The 20490-nt window shown below is 45.7% G+C and overlaps 1 protein-coding gene and 1 pseudogene across 1 annotated transcript in view; one reads left to right on the forward strand and one right to left on the reverse strand.

The window, feature by feature from the left end:
* LOC126232687 (Down syndrome cell adhesion molecule-like protein Dscam2) overlaps positions 1–20490 on the forward strand; it is a 408767-nt gene that overhangs the window by 72287 nt on the left and 315990 nt on the right. The gene's annotated exons all lie outside the window — the stretch shown is intronic.
* On the reverse strand, positions 18467–18584 carry LOC126202988 (5S ribosomal RNA; annotated as a pseudogene).

A 20490-nucleotide genomic window follows, 5' to 3' on the forward strand; every position in this document is an offset into this window, starting at 1 on the left:
TTTGAAATCGTAAGACACATCGCAATAGAACCACCTAATCATGAGGTGTATATCTTACCTGAGTGTATTTCTTAAATTGACACTGCGGTGCAGAGACATGAAAATAATACGACTCTCTGTTGTAAAGCAAGCCTGATCAATTAAGGAGACCGCAGTCGCAGTAAATTAACTAGTGCAGCGGAACAGGTTAATATAGAAAATATAGAAAAATATAGAATATATAGAATATATATAGAATAGAATATATATAGAATATAGAAAAATTGCGCGAGATGGGAAGTGACCAGAAGTATGTGGTGTAAGACGTAAGTTCAAGTCTCATATCTAAAGTTATTTGCTTGCACAACTGCAGATTAAACTTATTCCAAGCCCAAATGTATTAGATACGTCCTATTCTTCAACTGTCGAGGCAAATACTGCATACCATATTTTATATAATGTTAAAAGTTCGTTTCTGTGCAAACTCTACCCTGTTACACGACCCACCCACCACTCTAAAAGCCGACCATTATGACCGAGCGGTTCTAGGCGCTTCAGTCTGGACTGCTACCGTCGCAGGTTCGAATCCTGCCTCGGGCATGGATGTGTGTGATGTCCTTAGGTTAGTTAGGTTTAAGTATTTCTAAGTCTAGGGGACTGATGACCTCAGATGTCAAGTCCCATAGTGCTTAGAGCCATTTGACCATTTGAACCACTCTCAAACACCCCACACTGATGCCAGGGCTACTTAATGGTTATCTGTCTCTAAGAGGCGTCTCAACAGTTTAAAGATATGAGATGTATTTTTAATATAAACTTAATGGTAACAAAAGGAAAGAGAAGAAATCTAACACGATTTCTTGCTAACAGCTCGATGGTTGCACAAAACTGCTACATCGCTACACTCGCCATTGTACAAAGAAGCTGGCACCATTGTGGAAATATTCCTCAGAATATTTCTGCCGCAGCTAAAACATGCCTCCCATCTAGCTTACAAAATTAAATATGTGCTAAAAATAAAAAAAGGTCCACCGTTCAGGAAGTTTATCGGTCCTCCTCTCTTTTCCTTTTTTTCCGTTCTTCCCCTCCACCCCCTCCATGGCTGCATGTAAACGGCCACACCACACTCCCCCGACAATTCCCTCTGTAATGGGAGCCAAACAAAGCCCGCGCGCTCGTCTATATATGGAAGGATGTGGTGCGTAATGAAGAGTTTGTGCCAGAGGGGTGCTTTTAAAAAAAAACTGCGACCGAGCCGCGCCCCTATTAATGCGAGTTACTGCCGCCGTAAAGTTGGCAGCCGTGCGGCACGAATCCCCGCGGCCACTGAGCCACTGTGTGGTTCCCCTCCCTCCCACCCCCAACCCCATACCGCGTCCTGTCTACCCCCTCCACTACGCCTCGCACCAGCAAGACAACAGCCACGCTGGACGCGTTCCGAACGGCGGCGGAACGCGCGCTCTAAATCCCCGGCGTAACATTGCCCACGCCATTGGCAACAATGGCACATTTCTCCCGCACGCCCCACTCACACCACACCCCGCGAGTGCGTGTTACTCGTTTCCCGCGCGAGAAAACCCGTGTGTGAGAGAATATTTCGATGCAGCAGATTCTGCATCTGCATCTCGTCGATATCAGAAGTACATGTTGGAGGGTAATTCACACCACATTGAATTATTAACTATATTCCTCATTGCAGTTACTTACAGAGCAATGGAGGAGAGTGACTTCGCATATATGTCTGCAAACACTGAAACCAGTCTGGCTGTATTTCTTGCAGTAGTTACCACAATATTTCATACATTACTAAATAGGAAAATTAATTTACATCGGAATAGGGCACAGTAACTTCCAGTGTTGATCATATTTCCAACTAGAGTCAGTATGGCTTGTAAAAATTGCAAATCCTTACAATATAGATGACTGAATGGAACTTGGTGCCATGTACTGTTTTCATCACAGTACATAAATTATTGTGGTTACAAAACTGTGTTTGACATCTGGCTTATGATTTGCTTTAGGGGAGGTGGGCAGCTATTAAAAAGTATAATGTGATTCTTGAGTTTCTCCCGGCGTATTTGATAATCAAAATATCCACGGGTGTGCTGCCGGTCTATAGTGTCCAACGGGCACAATATTTCGGCGATCATACATGTCGCCATCATCAGGTGAACTGACGGACTGAGCTCCTGTGAACGTGCCGGCACGGAGATCCGTACGCTAAGGCTGCTCAGAGGGAGTTCCCTCTGAGCAGCCTTAGCGTACGGATCTCCGTGCCGGCACGTTCACAGGAGCTCAGTCCGTCAGTTCACCTGATGATGGCGACATGTATGATCGCCGAAATATTGTGCCCGTTGGACACTATAGACCGGCAGCACACCCGTGGATATTTTGATTAAAAAGTATAATATCTATAGTACGGACACCAACCTGATGGTATTTCATTCATGATTTTCTTTTCTGGTTTCAACTATTGTTCAACAAACACAAATACATAGGAGGTTATGGAAGTGAGTTACACATATCGTCAGATCTTTGCCCAACAAGAGTGGAGCATTGTCAGAAAAGAGTACATGTTCCCAGTTTCCTGCAGATGCAGTTCAGCTGCAGCCCGGTGAACAGGTTCATTTCAGTGTGCAAGTGAAATTGCACTACAACTGGAAACATACTCAGGATTCTTGTGGACAATACGTCAGGTGATTGCAAGAAATGGTTCAAATGGTTCTGAGCACTATGGGACTTAACTTCTGAGGTCATCAGTCTCCTAGAACTTAGAACTACTCAAACCTAACTAACTTAAGGACATCACACTCATCCATGCCCGAGGCAGGATTCGAACCTGCGACCGTAGCGGTCGCGCGGTTCCAGACTGTAGCGCCCAGAACCGGTCGGCCACTTCGGCCGGCGTCAGGTGATTTATGGACCAAATGTGATGTTTCGTCCTGGGCTAGTGTAATGGCGCCATCAATTTGGACAAGTATATGAATGTGTCGTGTCTCAAAGAACAGATACGGTATCCGCAGCTGTGATACGTATTATGTAAATTGAAGGGGAGGGGGAAGAATGGAAAGGAAAGGGAAGGAAGTAATGACATCAGCTGCATTGGGACTGGAAAAGGGGTCGAAGGGAAAGATACCAAGAGTTCTTTTTATTTATATTTTTTGTGTTAATGACAAAGTAAATACCATACTAACTAGGTAAAGAAAACCCTACAAGATCTGAGCACTGAGATTATCCAGGTCATCTTGTCGTATGATGAGGAGTACTGTCCACTGTGTACACAGGCTGAAAGCGATCTTCAATCATGGTCCTTCGTCATCAATCTCTTTTCGCACCTGGAAACCCATAGCTAGCCGGAGGCTCCATGAATGACAAACCTAGATAGGTGGCAAAACAGGACCAGTAGGTCGCCCAGCATTGTAAATCGATGTGTTTCTCTAGCAGGAACGACAAATAATCTAACACACCTTCGTCACCGTCACAGAAGAAATATTACAGCGCCATGCCTTTAATCCAATTGACTGCATTTGTCCGGTCGGCTGGGAAGTAGACGGCATCCGTGTGAAATAGAGCTTCAGAATCAACCGACGCGGGTGTCCGTCGTAAGAGTAGGGCTAACATTCATTGTGTGAGCAGCCAACATGCAGTTGCTGTATCATATGTCAGCCGATGTGCGTCAGAAACAGGTACTACGCAAACTGTACACAGAGGCGCGTCGACCAGATAAATGGAGTGCAATCGTTGGCGATTAGCGAATTTGTCATTCAAAAATGGTTCAAATGGCTCTGAGCACTATGGGACTTAACATCTATGGTCATCAGTCCCCTAGAACTTAGAACTAATTAAACCTAACTAACCTAAAGACATCACACAACACCCAGTCATCACGAGGTAGAGAAAATCCCTGACCCCGCCGGGAATCGAACCCGGGAACCCGGGTGCGGGAAGCGAGAACACTACCGCACGACCACGAGCTGGGGGAATTTGTCATTCACTATCACGTACCAAGAAGCCCGAACTTCCGTAGGGAGAAAGGATAGGTGGATCGAATGCCTTACTCTCTTCCATCGTCCGGCAGGGTAGCGTCTTGTTGTCTTTGCAATTGGCGTTAATAGTCCTTTGTCGTGGGCCATTGTGTAGAATGCAGGTCATCCAGCATATTATTATAGCCCACGAGGAACGTCCTAATGTGACTGAATGACGGCGGAATATGACCGAAAGGGGCTGGAGTGTGCAGCGAATGTGGCGCCACTTTGCCGATCACAGTACCTGTCAGGTTGACTTGCTCAGAAAGCCATAGTCGGGGCGTCGTTCCAAGAAGCAGTGCCCGCGCTCTGTTTCTAACATGAGGTTAGACCTACGCCACCTTCATGTGAGGGCAATATCAAAGTGTCGTAACGAATTTAAATAACAATTGCCATTGATGATACTGCCCGCCATAGTACTGCACTGTTGAAACCATCGTAGCGCTGTCTGTGCGTCATCCCCTGGCCTGGTCAGGAATACGACTTTGGAACCTCACGGTCCATAAACAGAGCGCTTCCAAGTGACGGCGAAGGCTGCACAGGACTGGCTCGAGGTCTACTGCAAATAGAATGTCGGACAAGGGGCGTCCTTGCCTCACGGAACGTTCGATAGCCAAGGGATCTGGTCGATAATCGTTCACCATTACCTTCGAATGTGCTCCATGAATCAAGATCAGGACTACATCGGGGGAGACCTACGCGTTCCATTACCGGACATAGAAAACTATGATTGACGCGGTCGAATGCGTGATCGAAATCAACCGCGACAAGTTTGCAGGCCGACATTAGTGTGATTACGTCCCTGTGCGATCCCAATGCCATGTGAGCATTGCTTTTTCCAGCAATTAACTTTGATCGACATGTACTGAATCTTTGACAGTGGTTTGCAGGCAGGCACGAAGGATGTGTTTAAAAAGATTATAGGCAGCGTTTAACAAAACCATACATACATACATTAATCCTTGTTCCATAGATCATGAATACGACATTTTGTAATGATGTGGAACGTGTCACTTTAGCTTAAGTTTTCTTTACACAAAATAATTAATTAATTAATTTTTTTACAGTTACTACTTCATATCTAAGAATTCATCTATTAAGTAGAAGGAGTTGTTATTCAGAAATTCTTTTAATTTGCTTTTAAATGTTGGTTGGCTATATGTCAGACTTTTAATACGATTTGGCAAATGACCAAAGGTTTTTGTGGCAGCATAATTCACCCCTTTCTGTGACAAAGTGAGATTTAATCCAGAATAGCGAACATCATCCTTTCTTCTAGTGTTGAAGCTACGCACTTCACTGTTATTTTCGAATTGGGATGCGTTATTAATGACAAATTTCATAAGTGAATATATGTATTGCGAAGGTACTGTGAATATCCCGAGCTCCTTAAATAAATGTCTGCAAGGTGATCTTTGGTGGGCTTCAACTATTGTTCTGATTACACGCTTTTGTGCAATGAATACTTTCTCTATTAATGATGAATTGCCCCAAAATACGATGTCATATGAAAGCAGTGAATGAAAATAGGCATAGTAGGCTGATTTACTGATATGTTAATCAACAAAATTTGCAATAACCCTAATAGCTTAAGTAGCTGAACCTAACCGTTTCAGCAGATCATCGATGTGTTTCTTCCAATTCATTTTCTCATGAATGCACACACCCAGAAATTTTGAGTATTCTACCTTAGCAACAGACTTCCGTTCATAGTCTACAATGGTTCAAATGGCTCTGAGCACTATGGGACTCAACTTCTGAGGTCATTAGTCCCCTAGAACTTAGAACTAGTTAAACCTAACTAACCTAAGGACAGCACACACATCCATGCCCGAGGCAGGATTCGAACCTGCGACCGCAGCGGTCTCGCGGTTCCAGACTAGCACCTAGAGCCGCACGGCCACTTCGGCCCGCTCATAGTCTACAGGGTGTTGCAAAAAGGTACGGCCAAACTTTCAGGAAACATTCCTCACACACAAAGAAAGAAAATATGTTATGTGGACATGTGTCCGGAAACGCTTACTTTCCATGTTAGAGCTCATTTTATTACTTCTCTTCAAATTACATTAATCATGGAATGGAAACACACAGCAACAGAACGTACCAGCGTGTCTTCAAACACTTTGTTACGGGAAATGTTCAAAATGTCCTCCGTTAGCGAGGATACATGCATCCACCCTCCGTCGCATGGAATCCCTGATGCGCTGATGCAACCCTGGAGAATGGCGTATTGTATCACAGCCGTCCACAATACGAGCACGAACAGTCTCTACATTTGGTACCGGGGTTGCGTAGAAAAGAGCTTTCAAATGCCCCCAAAAATGAAAGTCAAGAGGGTTGAGGTCAGGAGAGTGTGGAGGCCATGGAATTGGTCCGCCTCTACCAATCCATCGGTCACCGAATCTGTTGTTGTGAAGCGTACGAACACTTCGACTGAAATGTGCAGGAGCTCCATCGTGCATGAACCACATGTTGTGTCGTACTTGTAAAGGCACATGTTCTAGCAGCACAGGTAGAGTATCCCGTATGAAATCATGATAACGTGCTCCATTGAGCGTAGGTGGAAGAACATGGGGCCCAATCAAGACATCACTAACAATGCCTGCCGAAACGTTCACAGAAAATCTGTGTTGATGACGTGATTGCAAAATTGCGTGCGGATTCTCGTCAGCCCACACATGTTGATTGTGAAAATTTACAATTTGATCACGTTGGAATGAAGCCTCATCCGTAAAGAGAACATTTGCACTGAAATGATGGTTGACACATTGTCGGATGAACCATTCGCAGAAGTGTACCCGTGGAGGCCAATCAGCTGCTGATAGTGCCTGCACACGCTGTACATGGTACGGAAACAACTGGTTCTCCCGTAGCACTCTCCATACAGTGACGTGGTCAACGTTACCTTGTACAGCAGCAACTTCTCTGACGCTGACATTAGGGTTATGGTCAACTGCACGAAGAATTGCCTCGTCCATTGCAGGTGTCGTCGTCGTTCTAGGTCTTCCCCAGTCGCGAGTCATAGGCTGGAATGTTCCGTGCTCCCTAAGACGCCGATCAATTGCTTCGAACGTCTTCCTGTCGGGACACCTTCGTTCTGGAAGTCTGTCTCGATACAAACGTACCGCGCCACAGCTATTGCACCGTGCTAATCCATACATGAAATGGGCATCTGCCAACTCCGCATTTGTAAACATTGCACTGACTGCAAAACCACGTTCGTGATGAACATTTGTGCTAACTGGCGGTGAATCGAGGAAGTACAGTACATAGCGACGAGACTAAAATGACCTCTAACATGGAAATTAAGCGTTTCCGGACACATGTCCACATAACATATTTTCTTTATTTGTGTGTGAGGAATGTTTCCTGAAAGTTTGGCCGTACCTTTTTGTAGCACCCTGTATATTTATCAGTAGTGTTATGCCATTTACTGTACATAATTATATGAACTGTGTTTTCTCAAAATTTAGTGAGGTCCATTTGCAGAGAACCACCTAATAATTTTCTGCAAGGGAGTCAGCAGCCCTGTGGGGACTCAGAAGGTGGGCTTCATAAGACCGGAAAACAGGAGGTAAAGCTCAATAGGGAGTCCATCAGGCACAGGTGATTCGTTCTGTGCAACACTTTTGAAGGCTAAATCCAGTTCGTGCCATGGAATGTCCGCCAGAAGTGCGTCGTCGTCGTCCTGCACAAACGCGGTTGCTGGCATGTCGTGTAACACGCCTTCCAGGCCCACCCACTTCTTAGGCCCTTGGCGTAGAAGAAGAGATAGTATAAGTTGAACACTCGGGCAGTATCTGTTTGTGTCACAGAGTGCCTTCCCTCCGCCGTTTCGACTGTCGTTATGAGCGTGTGTTTACTCTGACGTCTTTCTCTTACTATGAGGGTAATACCAAAAGTAAGATCTCCTATTGTTTTACAAGTACATAGACCTGTTTATTTCTACAATGGTTTACATCAGTTTACAGCTTGAACATTTAGCTATTTTTCGACATAATCAACATTTCTGTCAATGCATTTTTGTAGACGACGTGGCAGTTTTTGTATGCCCATGTCATACCTGCTCGCCGCCATTCTATTCATAAACTTATGAAGCTCTTCTTTCACCTCTTCGTCGGAGCTGAATCGCTGGGACCACAATTAACGCTGACAGGTACTGTGAGACTCTGAAAAAAACTCAAACGGGAAATTCAGAACCGGAGAAGAGGAATGTTCAGCAAGGGCGTACACATTCTCCATGACAACGCTCGCCCACACATCGCTCGGCAAACCGTTACTCTCCTGCAACAGTTTCAGTGCAACATAATCACCCACCCACCCTATAGTCCTGACTTGGCGCCCAGTGACTCTCACCTGTTCCCTATGTTAAAAGAACATTTGGGCGGAAAGCGATTCAGCTCCGATGACGAGGTGAAAGAAGAGGTTCATAACTTTCTGAACAGCATGGCATCGAGCTGGTATGACATGGGCATACAAAAACTACCACAGCGTCTACAAAAATGCATCGACAGAAATGATGATTATGTCAAAAAATAGCTAAATGTTCAACCAAACCATTGTAGAAACAAACAGTTCTATGTATGTATAAAAAAATAGGAGACCTTACTTTTGGGATTACCCTCGTATGTAATGCAGCGATGCTCATTCGCCATGCAGGCTACCTTCCATTCTTCGCACAGACTCTGACGCCTTAGAATTGCACTGCAGTGAGTTGGGGCAGGCAGGCTTTGATGCGTTCGATGGCCTGGTGACGGCGGTTGCATTGCCAGTTCCCTTAACGCCATGTAATAAGTCGTCCATTGTCAGCCTGATTTGTCTCAGCCATAGCCGATAAATGCCTGGCTTATCACAGATCTGACTCAATTTAACCACCACGTCAATGGGGAACTGTAAGCTCGTTGGCGCTGCTGGCATCGACGCCAAGTATTCTCAGTCTCACGGCGACAGGCCTCATGGCAGAGATGGAAAACGTTCAGTTTCCAGTGTCCCCTACTACGTCTTGTCCATTGTCGAGGCAAGGCAAGATGAGATATAAACCTTTTGGTCAGCAAAAGCCGTTGGCATTATCTCAGCGCCAACTGTAGTCGCAGGAAGCCATCGACAGACGTACACCCTATCTAAGTGGCTGGCCGAGTGGCTGGTAAGTACCCGTGATTCTCGCCATATTGTAGGGTCCAGGTGTCTTGCAGCGCAAGGTCCTGCACAAGTGCATGCAACGCTTGGCAGGGGGTGACGTGGGGATATTGGTCCTTGAGTCGCAGAACACAGTTAAAATCGCCGCACACTATATAATGCTCCACATTCTTTGAACCAATGACGTCACCTTCTCAGAGTAGCAGACGGTCCTTTCTCGGCGCTTCAATGAGCCTGATGGCGCTTAAACGTTCACCAAACGGAACTGCACCGATTGTCAGCACAACATAATGCGCCAGTGGAAGGTAAGTCATGTCAAACGCCACAGTCCTCTACCCTTAACAGTATAAAAATGCCACCACTGCCTTCACCAGCTGTATTTACCGCCAGCTTTGAACACTTGTTCGACTAAAAACACACGTTCTTCAGTGCTTAGCATTTTAACAGTGACAAAAACGAAACAAACGAACAAAGGAACTAAACTTAAACGTTCACGTCAACACGTGACGACACACACCAACTATACTACTGACGCTGGTTGAGATAAACGAAACACTGGAAAGTTGGGAGAGTCCACTTGAAGGAAGTAACCCAGGCAAGCTAACAAATATACGGCACTGGGGGGAGACTGTAACCGTAAAAGTTCAGTCTTACGTCAGGTCGTACCTGTTGGAAGAAAACAATATCCGTGTCCACCGCTCGTTGCGTATCCCTTAAGATTTGCATCTTCAACAGTGAGCAAGTGCCGTTGATGTTAATATCACCTTTACAGTAGACTTTTGACATCGTAATTAATTGGGTGTGCTGGGAATGGTCCTGGCATCGCCGCATGAACAGCTTGACCAATCAGCGCGCGCATGTGATAATCCCCAGATCATCAGATTTACAAGTATGAAGAACAAAGTAAAGGCGCGAAACCATCAAAAAATTTTCTGTTTCGTAGTAGGAGTTGGTCATTGAGGATATTGTCTTTATCATGTTGCAGATGCTTAAAGATCTGCATTTCTTCCAACATCACATGCGCGCGCTGATTGGCGAGCGCGGTTGGTCAATCTGTTCATCTTCTTTCTTTCTTTTTATCCTCATTTTCCTTTACGATGAAGGTGATTTTAGCCCGTTGAACACCTCACGTATCTTTATTACCACGACGTCTTTAGATTACGTCCCCTCTGCCCCCCCCCCCCCTCCCAGGCTAACTACCGGATTTAGGCATAGTTTTTAAGAGTTCCTCCTGTTGTCATAGGTAGCTTCATATATAAGCTTCTGTACTAGCATAATCAACCGTGTGCGGTTATTTTTAGGTTTCATCTCCTACACTCCTGGAAATTGAAATAAGAACACCGTGAATTCATTGTCCCAGGAAGGGGAAACTTTATTGACACATTCCTGGGGTCAGATACATCACATGATCACACTGACAGAACCACAGGCACATAGACACAGGCAACAGAGCATGCACAATGTCGGCACTAGTACAGTGTATATCCACCTTTCGCAGCAATGCAGACTGCTATTCTCCCATGGAGACGATCGTAGAGATGCTGGATGTAGTCCTGTGGAACGGCTTGCCATGCCATTTCCACCTGGCGCCTCAGTTGTCAGAGATCTTGCTGGCCAGGGTAGTTGACTTACACCTTCTAGAGCACGTTGGGTGGCACGGGATACATGCGGACGTGCATTGTCCTGTTGGAACTGCAAGTTCCCTTGCCGGTCTAGGAATGGTAGAACGATGGGTTCGATGACGGTTTGGATGTACCGTGCACTATTCAGTGTCCCCTCGACGATCACCAGTGGTGTACGGCCAGTGTAGGAGATCGCTCCCCACACCATGATGCCGGGTGTTGGCCCTGTGTGCCTCGGTCGTATGCAGTCCTGATTGTGGCGCTCACCTGCACGGCGCCAAACACGCATACGACCATCATTGGCACCAAGGCAGAAGCGACTCTCATCGCTGAAGACGACACGTCTCCATTCGTCCCTCCATTCACGCCTGTCGCGACACCACTGGAGGCGGGCTGCACGATGTTGGGGCGTGAGCGGAAGACGGCCTAACGGTGTGCGGGACCGTAGCCCAGCTTCATGGAGACGGTTGCGAATGGTCCTCGCCGATACCCCAGGAGCAACAGTGTCCCTAATTTGCTGGGAAGTGGCGGTGCGGTCCCCTACGGCACTGCGTAGGATCCTACGGTCTTGGCGTGCATCCGTGCGTCGCTGCGGTCCGGTCCCAGGTCGACGGGCACGTGCACCTTCCGCCGACCACTGGCGACAACATCGATGTACTGTGGAGACCTCACGCCCCACGTGTTGAGCAATTCGGCGGTACGTCCACCCGGCCTCCCGCATGCCCACTATACGCCCTCGCTCAAAGTCCGTCAACTGCACATACGGTTCACGTCCACGCTGTCGCGGCATGCTACCAGTGTTAAAGACTGCGATGGAGCTCCGTATGCCACGGCAAACTGGCTGACACTGACGGCGGCGGTGCACAAATGCTGCGCAGCTAGCGCCATTCGACGGCCAACACCGCGGTTCCTGGTGTGTCCGCTGTGCCGTGTGTGTGATCATTGCTTGTACAGCCCTCTCGCAGTGTCCGGAGCAAGTATGGTGGGTCTGACACACCGGTGTCAATGTGTTCTTTTTTCCATTTCCAGGAGTGTATTTAGCTAGTCTCTTGTTCTATCCATTTCATTTTTTGATATACGTTGATCCACGGTTGGGAATGTATGGGCTATTTAGCCCCGACCCATGTATAAACTTTCTCGTATTCGTATGCGCATGCGCATTCAAGTAACTTCCCTTGTCTTGCGCATGTGCATAGATAGCGGGTCAGGCTTGTAGGTGAGCGACCGTTTGTAGCTGCAGTTTATGGTGGGTCATGGCCCATCGAACATAGGCCGGTGTGAGGTGGAGCGTACACCATTAAGTTAAGCAGTGGTTTTGACTTTGTACACATGTACTGTTTGTGTTTTCCTTTTCATTTTCGTTTATAAATGTATAGTTATGGTGTTCTTTTAATCATTGACAAAGGTTTTCTTAGGCACTTGCGGGTTTATTGTTGTTCTGAAGAAGGTGTAGTTATCTACGCCGAAACCTGGGTTAAACGTTAACAGTAGATGTTTTTTCGCAATCCAAGCGGGTTTTTAGTTTTTTAATATATTAACCAACAATTGCTGACGCGCTGCGATGTTGAAGGTTCTTAAATTTACCTTTTTCACAATTATTGGTTACTTTTGTGTAACTGATTTATAAACACCCTGTATTACGTATAGATCTACTCACAATAGTGACACATGAAAATTTGTGCTGGGCCGCGACTCGAGCCCGGATTTCCGTCTATCGCGAGCGGTCGCCTTAACCACTTTTTTGAATGCTCTGAGCACTTGGTTTTTAATCAGAGTATCCACCTTTTTATTTTTATTTTTTTGTTCTTTCTAGTTGATACAAAACATCGTTCTGCTTACATGTTCACATGCCATTTCAAGGGAAGAACATTTCTCAAACACCTGTACTTAAATTAGAGACAGAATTTTTAGTTACCTGCAGGAAATTAAATTTTTCTGCTTCAGAGAATAACATCAATTTAAACAGAAACAAAAGAGAATAGTAAGACTGCCTTTATTTGCAGTTTACAAAATGAGATTATCAATTTTTTGTGTATAAGCTTAATGGTATAACAATGAACCAGACTGACGTAAAACTAACATTGTAATAAAGTAGTGTACTTGGGGAAGTTAAAAATGTATCACAAATTGAAAACTCTATAAAACTACATTAAAGTAATAGACGGAAAGTCATCGAGTAAAACAGAAGTAATATTAGGCGTTCCCCAAAGAAGTGTTATAGGCCCTGTATTGTTCCTGATCTATATTAACGACATAGGAGACAAGCCGTCTAAGATTGTTTGCAGATGATGCTGTCATTTACCGTCTTATAAAGTCATCAGATGATCAAAACGACTTGCAAAATGATTTAGATAAAATATCTTTATGGTACGAAAAGTGGCAATTGACCCTGAATAAAGAAGTTATTCACATTAGTACCAAAAGAAATCAGCTAAATTTCGATTACGCGATAAGTCACACAAATCTGAGGGCTGTAAATTCAACTAAATACTTAGGGATTACAATTACAAATAACCTAAATTGGATCAATCACATAGATAACATTGTGGGTAGAGCAAACCAAAGACTGCGATTCATTGGCAGAACACTTAGAAGGCCTACCAAAGAGACTGCTTACACTTCGCTTGTCCGCCCTATTCAGGAGTATTGCTGTGCGGTGTGGAATCCGCATCAGGTGTGACTGACGGATGACATCGAAAAAGTACAGAGAAGGGCAGCTCGTTTTGTATTATCGCGAAATAGGGGAGATAGTGTCACAGACATGATACGTGAATTGGAGTGGCAATCATCAAAACAAAGGTGTTTTTCGTTGCGACGGGATCTTCTCATGAAATTTCAATCACCAGTTTTCTCCTCCGATTGCGAAAACATTCTCTTAGTACCCACCTACATAGCGAGAAATGATCATCACGATAAAATAAAAGAAATCAGGGCTCGCAAGGAAAAATTTAAGTGCTCGTTTTTCCCGCGTACCGTTCGAGAATGGAACGGTAGGGAGACAGTATGAAGGTGGTTCATTGAACTTTCTGCCAGGCACTTTATTGTGAATAGCAGAGTAATCACGTACATGTAGATGTAGATGTAAAAAACTTCTCCAACTATGCTTCAAATTTTAATAATCCACATATTAAAGAAAATCGTCTTACAAAATGGTTCAAATGGCTCTGAGCACTATGGGACTTAACATCTGTGGTCATCAGTCCCCTAGAACTTAGAACTACTTAAACCTAACTAACCTAAGGACATCACACACATACATGCCCGAGGCAGGATTCGAACCTGCGACCGTAGCAGCCGCGCGGTTCCGGACTGAGCGCCTAGAAGCGCTAGACCACCGTGGCCGGCAAAATCATCTTACACATATAACATTTAAGTAAAGTTAAATTTCAGTAACAACCACTTCATTGTCATATCACAAATAATATTTCTGTATTGCTTGAAAACTACATAAACGTAACACTATTCTTGCATAACATAAAGAAAGAAACACATAGTGCAGTGGAGAATGTGATTTCCAAAACCCCCACTGCCCTTTCATCCGGGTATTGTATTCCCGTATGCATAAGATATTCACCGATTCTTATCCTCCGTTCACTCTTTCATCGCATCGATAATTTAACTTCTCTCAGCCTGGACGTTCCAGCTGTGCGGGGGGTCTTGAAACGCACTCCGTAGAAAGTTAGAGAAATACTTTCGGTATTTTGAATTTCTCACGAATTTCAGACGTCGTTCCTGTAATAAGGTCCAAAAGTCCAATCACATTCTTTGGGTCATCTCTGAACAAATAGAGCACCGTCTGGCCTCGAACCCACGTTACTGCATTCGTTTTAGTACATGGTTAGTCCGGGAAGAATACAATTCCAGGTTCAGTGTTGCGCTGTCCCATTCGATAAAAGAAAGCGATCGTTTGTGTCGCCAAACGCCACACTTCTGCCGGCGGGCCGCATATGAGACGGTGTTCATCGTTGTCCAGAGTTTGGCAGTAGTTGGACAAAGTGCGGAACCCGTGACACTAGGTAGGTGTTAACATACACTACGTGATCAAAAGTATCCGGACACACCGAAAAAACATACGCTTTTCATATTAGGTCCATTGTGCTGCCACCTACTGCCAGGTACTCCATATCAGCGACCTCAGTAGCCATTAGGCATCGTGAGAGAGCAGAATGGGACGCTCCGCGGGACTCATAGACTTCGAACGTGGTCAGGTGACTGGGTGTCACTTGTGTCTTACGTCTGTACGCTAAACATCCCTAGGTCGACTGTTACCGATGTGATAATGAAGTGGAAACGTGAAGGGTCACGTACAGTACAAAAGCGTACACGCCAATTCGTCTGTTGACTAACAGAGACCGCCGACAGCTGAAGAGGGCCGTAATGTTTAATAGGCAGACACCTATCCAGACCATCACACAGGAATTCCAAACTGCATCAGGATCCACCGCAAGTACTATGAAAGTTAGGCGGGAGGTGAGAAAACTTGGATTTCATGGTCGAGCGGCTGCTCATAAGTCACACATCATGTCGGTAAGTACCAAACGACGCCTCGCTTGGTATAAGGAGCGTAAACATTGGACGATTGAACAGTGGAAAAACGTTGTGTGGAGTGACGAATCACGGTACACAATGTGGCGATCCGATGGTAGGGTGTGGGTACGGCGAATGCCCGGTGAACGTCATCTGCCAGAGTATGGAGTGCCGACAGTAAAATACGGAGGCGTTGGTATTATGGTGTGGCAGTGTTTTTCATAGAGGGGCTTGCACCCTTGTTGTTTTGCGTGGTACTATCACAGCACAGACCTGCATTGATAGTTTAAGCACCTTCTTGCTTCCCACTGTTGAAGAGCAATTCGGGGATGGCAATTGCATCTTTCTGTTCATAATGCACAGCCTGTGGCGGAGTCGTTACACGACAATAACATCTCTGTAATGGACGGGCCTGCACAGATTCCTGAGCTGAATCCTTTACAACACGTTTGGAATGTTTTGGAACGCCGACTTCGTGCCAGGCCTCACCGACCGACATAGATACTTCTCCTCAGTGCAGCACTCCGTGAAGAATGGGCAGCCATTCCCCAAGAAACCTTCCAGCACCTGATTGAACCTATGCCTGCGAGAATGGAAGCTGCCGTCAAGGCCAAGGGTAGGCCAACACCATATTGAATTCCAGCATTGCCGATAGAGGGAGTTAAGAACTTGAAAGTCATTTTCAGCAAGGTGTCCGGATACTTTTGATCATATAATGTGTGTGACCGCTGGATCATGTGTAATGCCCGTGTGATGTTCCCTTCGACGCCCGTCCGGACTGACTGTAGTAATCTCATAGGGTACGCTGCGGTGCGGCGCACGTCGTTGATAAAAACAATCCCTAGGCATTTCGAGGTATCCATGATCCGTAAAGGTACTGCACATCATTCTGTTAGTCCAACATCAATATTAACCGCTTCTGACTTTTCCACATTTTTGCAGCTGCCAGTGGCCGTTCCATATTTGTGGATCCAATCTAAAGCCACTCGAACATCGTCTTCATTCCGCCCTATAAGCACCAGGTCATCCGCATACGACTTGAAGTTAAATGTGTATCCTCGCAAAGTCAGTCCTGTCAAGCGGTGACGAAAGCTGCAAAGCAACGATCCGAGGGCCAGTGCACATAACATCGTGGATAAGGGACATCCTCGTCTGAGCGATCTCGCTACGATGAGAGATTTCGTCATACATCCACTGACGAGCACTTTGGAGCACAGTTCAATGAAGTTTTGTGAGCTCCTTTTGGATGCGCAGATTGTGTGAGACCTTGCGTTGTCATCTACATCTACATCGATACTCTGCAGATCACATTCAAGTGCCTGGCAGAGGATTCATCGAACCACCTTCACAATTCTCTATTATTCCAATCTCGTATAGCGCGCGGAATGAATGAACACCTATATCTTTCCTTACGAGCTCTGATTTCCCATATTTTATCGTGGTGATCGCTCCTCCCTATGTAGGTAGGTGTCAACAACGTATTTTCGCATTCGGAGGAGAAAGTTGGTGATCGGAATTTCGTGAGAAGATTACGTCGCAACGAAAAACGCCTTTCTTTTAATGATGTCTAGCCCAAATCTTGTATCATTTCTGTAACACTCTCTCCTATATTTCGCGATAACACAGAACGTGCTGCCTTTCTTTCAACTTTTTCGATGTACTCCGTCAGTCCTATCTGGTAAGGATCCCACACCACGCAGCAGTATTCTAAAAGAGGACGGACAAGCGTAGCGTAGGCAGTCTCCTTAGTAGGTCTGTTACATTTTCTAAGTGCCCTGCCAATAAAACGCAGTCTTCGGTTAGCCTTCCCCACAACATTTTCTATGTGTTCCTTCCAATTTAAGTTCTTCGTAATTGTAATACCTAGGTATTCAGTTGAATTTACCGCTTTTAGATTAGACTGTTTTATCGTGTAACCGAAGTTTAACGGATTCCTTTTACCACTCATGTGGATGACCTCACACTTTTCGTTATTTAGGGTCAACTGCCACTTTTGGCACTATTCAGATATCTTTTCTAAATCATTTTGTAATTTGTTTTGATCTTCTGATGACTTTATTAGTCGATAAACGACAGCGTCATCTACAAACAACCGAAGACGGCTGCTCAGATTGTCTCCCAAATCGTGTATATAGATTAGGAACAGCAAGGGCCTACAACACTACCTTGGGGAACGCCAGAAATCACTTCTGTTTTACTCGATGACTTTCTGTCAATTACTACGAACTGTGACCTCTGACAGGGAATCACAAGTCCTGTCACATAACTGAGACAATATTCCATACGCACTCAATTTCACTACGAGCCGCTTGTGTGGTACAGTGTCAAAAGCCTTCCGGAAATCCAGAAATACGGAAACGATCTGAAATCCCTTGTCAATAGCACTCAGCACTTCATGTGAATAAAGAGCTAGTTGTGTTTCACAGGAACTATATTTTCTAGACCCATGTTGACTGTGTGTCAGTAGACCTTTTTCTTCGAGGTAATTCATAATGTTCGAACACAATATATGTTCCAAAATCCTGCTGCATATCGATGTTAACGATATGGGCCTGTAATTCAGTGGATTACTCCTACTACCTTTCTTAAATATTGCCGTGACGTGTGCAACTTCCCAGTCTTTGGGTACGAATCTTTCGTCGAGAGAACAGTTGTATACGATTACCAAGTATGGAGCTGATGCATCAGCATACTCCGAAAGGAACCTAATTGGTATACAGTCTTGACCAGAAGACTTGCTTTTATTAGGTTATTTAAGTTCCTTCACTACTCCGAGGATATTTGCTTCTACGTTACTCATGTTGGCAGAAAAAAAGGTTCGTTTTTCATTTTTGTGGCGACGAACACACTGTAGACGTTTCTCAATTTCCTGAGGGTAGCACAATACACTCCAAGGTTGATCGTTGCACCATCAGGAATGACATCAAAAGAATAATTCCCTCTGGATCCCAGAAAACCTAAAAACTAAACTCCTACCGAACCGGCCATGAAAACCCAGTGGTACCGACCGGCCGCCGTGTCATCCTCAGCCCATAGGCGTCACTAGATGCGGATATGGAGGGGCATGTGGTCAGCACACCACCATCCTGGGCGTATGTCAGTTTCCGTGTCCGGAGCCGCTGCTTCTCAATCGAGTAGCTCCTCAGTTTGCCTCACAAGGGCTGAGTGCACCCCGCTTGCCAACAGCGCTCGGCAGATCGGATGGTCACCCATCCAAGTGCAAGCCCAGCCCGACAGCACTTAACTTCGGTGATCTGATTGGAACCGGTGTTACCACTGCGGCAAGGCCGTTGGCTCCCAGAAAACCTAGCCATGACTTTACCGGGTAAGGGTGCGTCTTTGAACGCATCGGGAAGAGGTGATATGGAACAGCTCCATGGATTGCCGTTTTGTTTCCATTTGTAAGTGATAAATCCGTATTTCATTGCTTGTGACGATGTTCGACAAAAAATTGTCACTTTTAGCCTCGCAACGCGCAAGGAGTTCCGCACAGATGGTCCTTCGTTGCTCTTTACGATCTTCTGTCAGGCAGCGAGGAATCAACATGTTTGAGTGCCCCGAGTGGAGGGCGAACGTGCCAGCACTACCAACAGAGACGTCCCGTTGTGCAGTGACGTGTTTGTGATCCGTCGACCACCTCGAATGAGAGTGTCCACACGTTCCATTATTGTAGGAGTGTGCGGCTTTGCAATGATGACAGGCACTTAGCCCAACGACTCATCGTGCTTTTATTCACCGCCAGGTTCCGCAGAAATTCTGCAAGTGTCTATAAATATCTGCGATGCTCTGGTTTTCCGCCGAAAGGAACTCATTGATAGCTCTCTACTTGAAACACACCTCCGTTACAGACGCCATTTTGAAGGTAACTTACAGCGCCTCCAGCTGTCGGAGCTTTATGAAACTTTGAGGCTGAAGCGGGAATATTCCACGATGTCCCACAATAAATTCCGCATTTTTTTTCAGCCGATATTGGCCGAGAAAAAACATGTGTGTTGCATTACTTATTGAACGACCCTCGTACTTACGTTACTCCCAGTATCTTTGATATTCTCTGTTTAGAGGGTACTGGCCATTAAAATTGCAGCAGCACGAAGAAATGCAGATGATAAACGGGTATTCATTGGACAAATATATTATACTAGAACTGACATGTGATTACATTTTCACACAATTTGGGTGCATAGATCCTGAGAAATCACTACCCAGAACCACCACCTCTGGCCGTAATAACGGTCTTCATACGCCTGGGCATTGAGTCCAACAGAGCTTGGATGGCGTGTACAGGTACAGCTGCCCATCCAGCTTCAACACGATACCACCAGTTCATCAAGAGTAGTGAGTGGCGTATTGTGACGAGCCAGTTGCTCGGCCACCATTGACCAGACGTTTTCAATTGGTGAGAGATCTGGAGAATGTGCTGGCCAGGGCAGCAGTCGAACTTTTCTGAATCCAGAAAGGCCCATACAGGACCTGCAACATGCGGTCGTGCATTATCCTGCTGAAATGTAGGGTTTCGCAGGGATCGAATGAAGGGCAGAACCACGGGTCGTAACACATCTGAAATGTAACGTACACTGTTCAAAGTGCCGTCAATGCGAACAAGAGGTGACCGAGACGTGTAACCAATGGCACCCCATACCATCAAGCCGGGTGATAAGCCAGTATGGCGATGACGAATACATGCTTCCAATCCGCGTTCAACGCGATGTCGCCGAACACGAATGCGACCATCATGATGCTGTAAGCAAAACCTGGATTCATCAGAAAAAATGACGTTTTGCCATTCGTGCACCCAGGTTCGTCGTTGAGCACAACATCGCAGGCGCTCTTGTCTGTGATGCGGCGTCAAGGGTAATCGCAGCCATGGTCTCCGAACTGATAGTCCATGCTGCTGCAAACGTCGTCGAACTGTTCGTGCAGATGGTTGTTGTCTTGCAAACGTCCCCGTCTCTTGACTCAGGGATCGAGGCGTGGCTGCACTATGCGGGTAAGATGCATGTCATCTCGACTGCTAGTGATACGAGGCCGTTGGGATCCAGCACGGCGTTCCGTATTACCCTCCTGAAGCCACCGATTCCATATTCTGCTAACAGTCACTGGATCTCGACCAACGCGAGCAGCAATGTCGTGATACGATAAACCGCAATCGTGATAGGCTACAATCCGATCTTTATCAAAGTCGGAAACGTGATGGTACGCAT

This window comes from Schistocerca nitens, chromosome 1, assembly GCF_023898315.1.
Source record: "Schistocerca nitens isolate TAMUIC-IGC-003100 chromosome 1, iqSchNite1.1, whole genome shotgun sequence".
NCBI lineage: Eukaryota > Metazoa > Arthropoda > Insecta > Orthoptera > Acrididae > Schistocerca > Schistocerca nitens.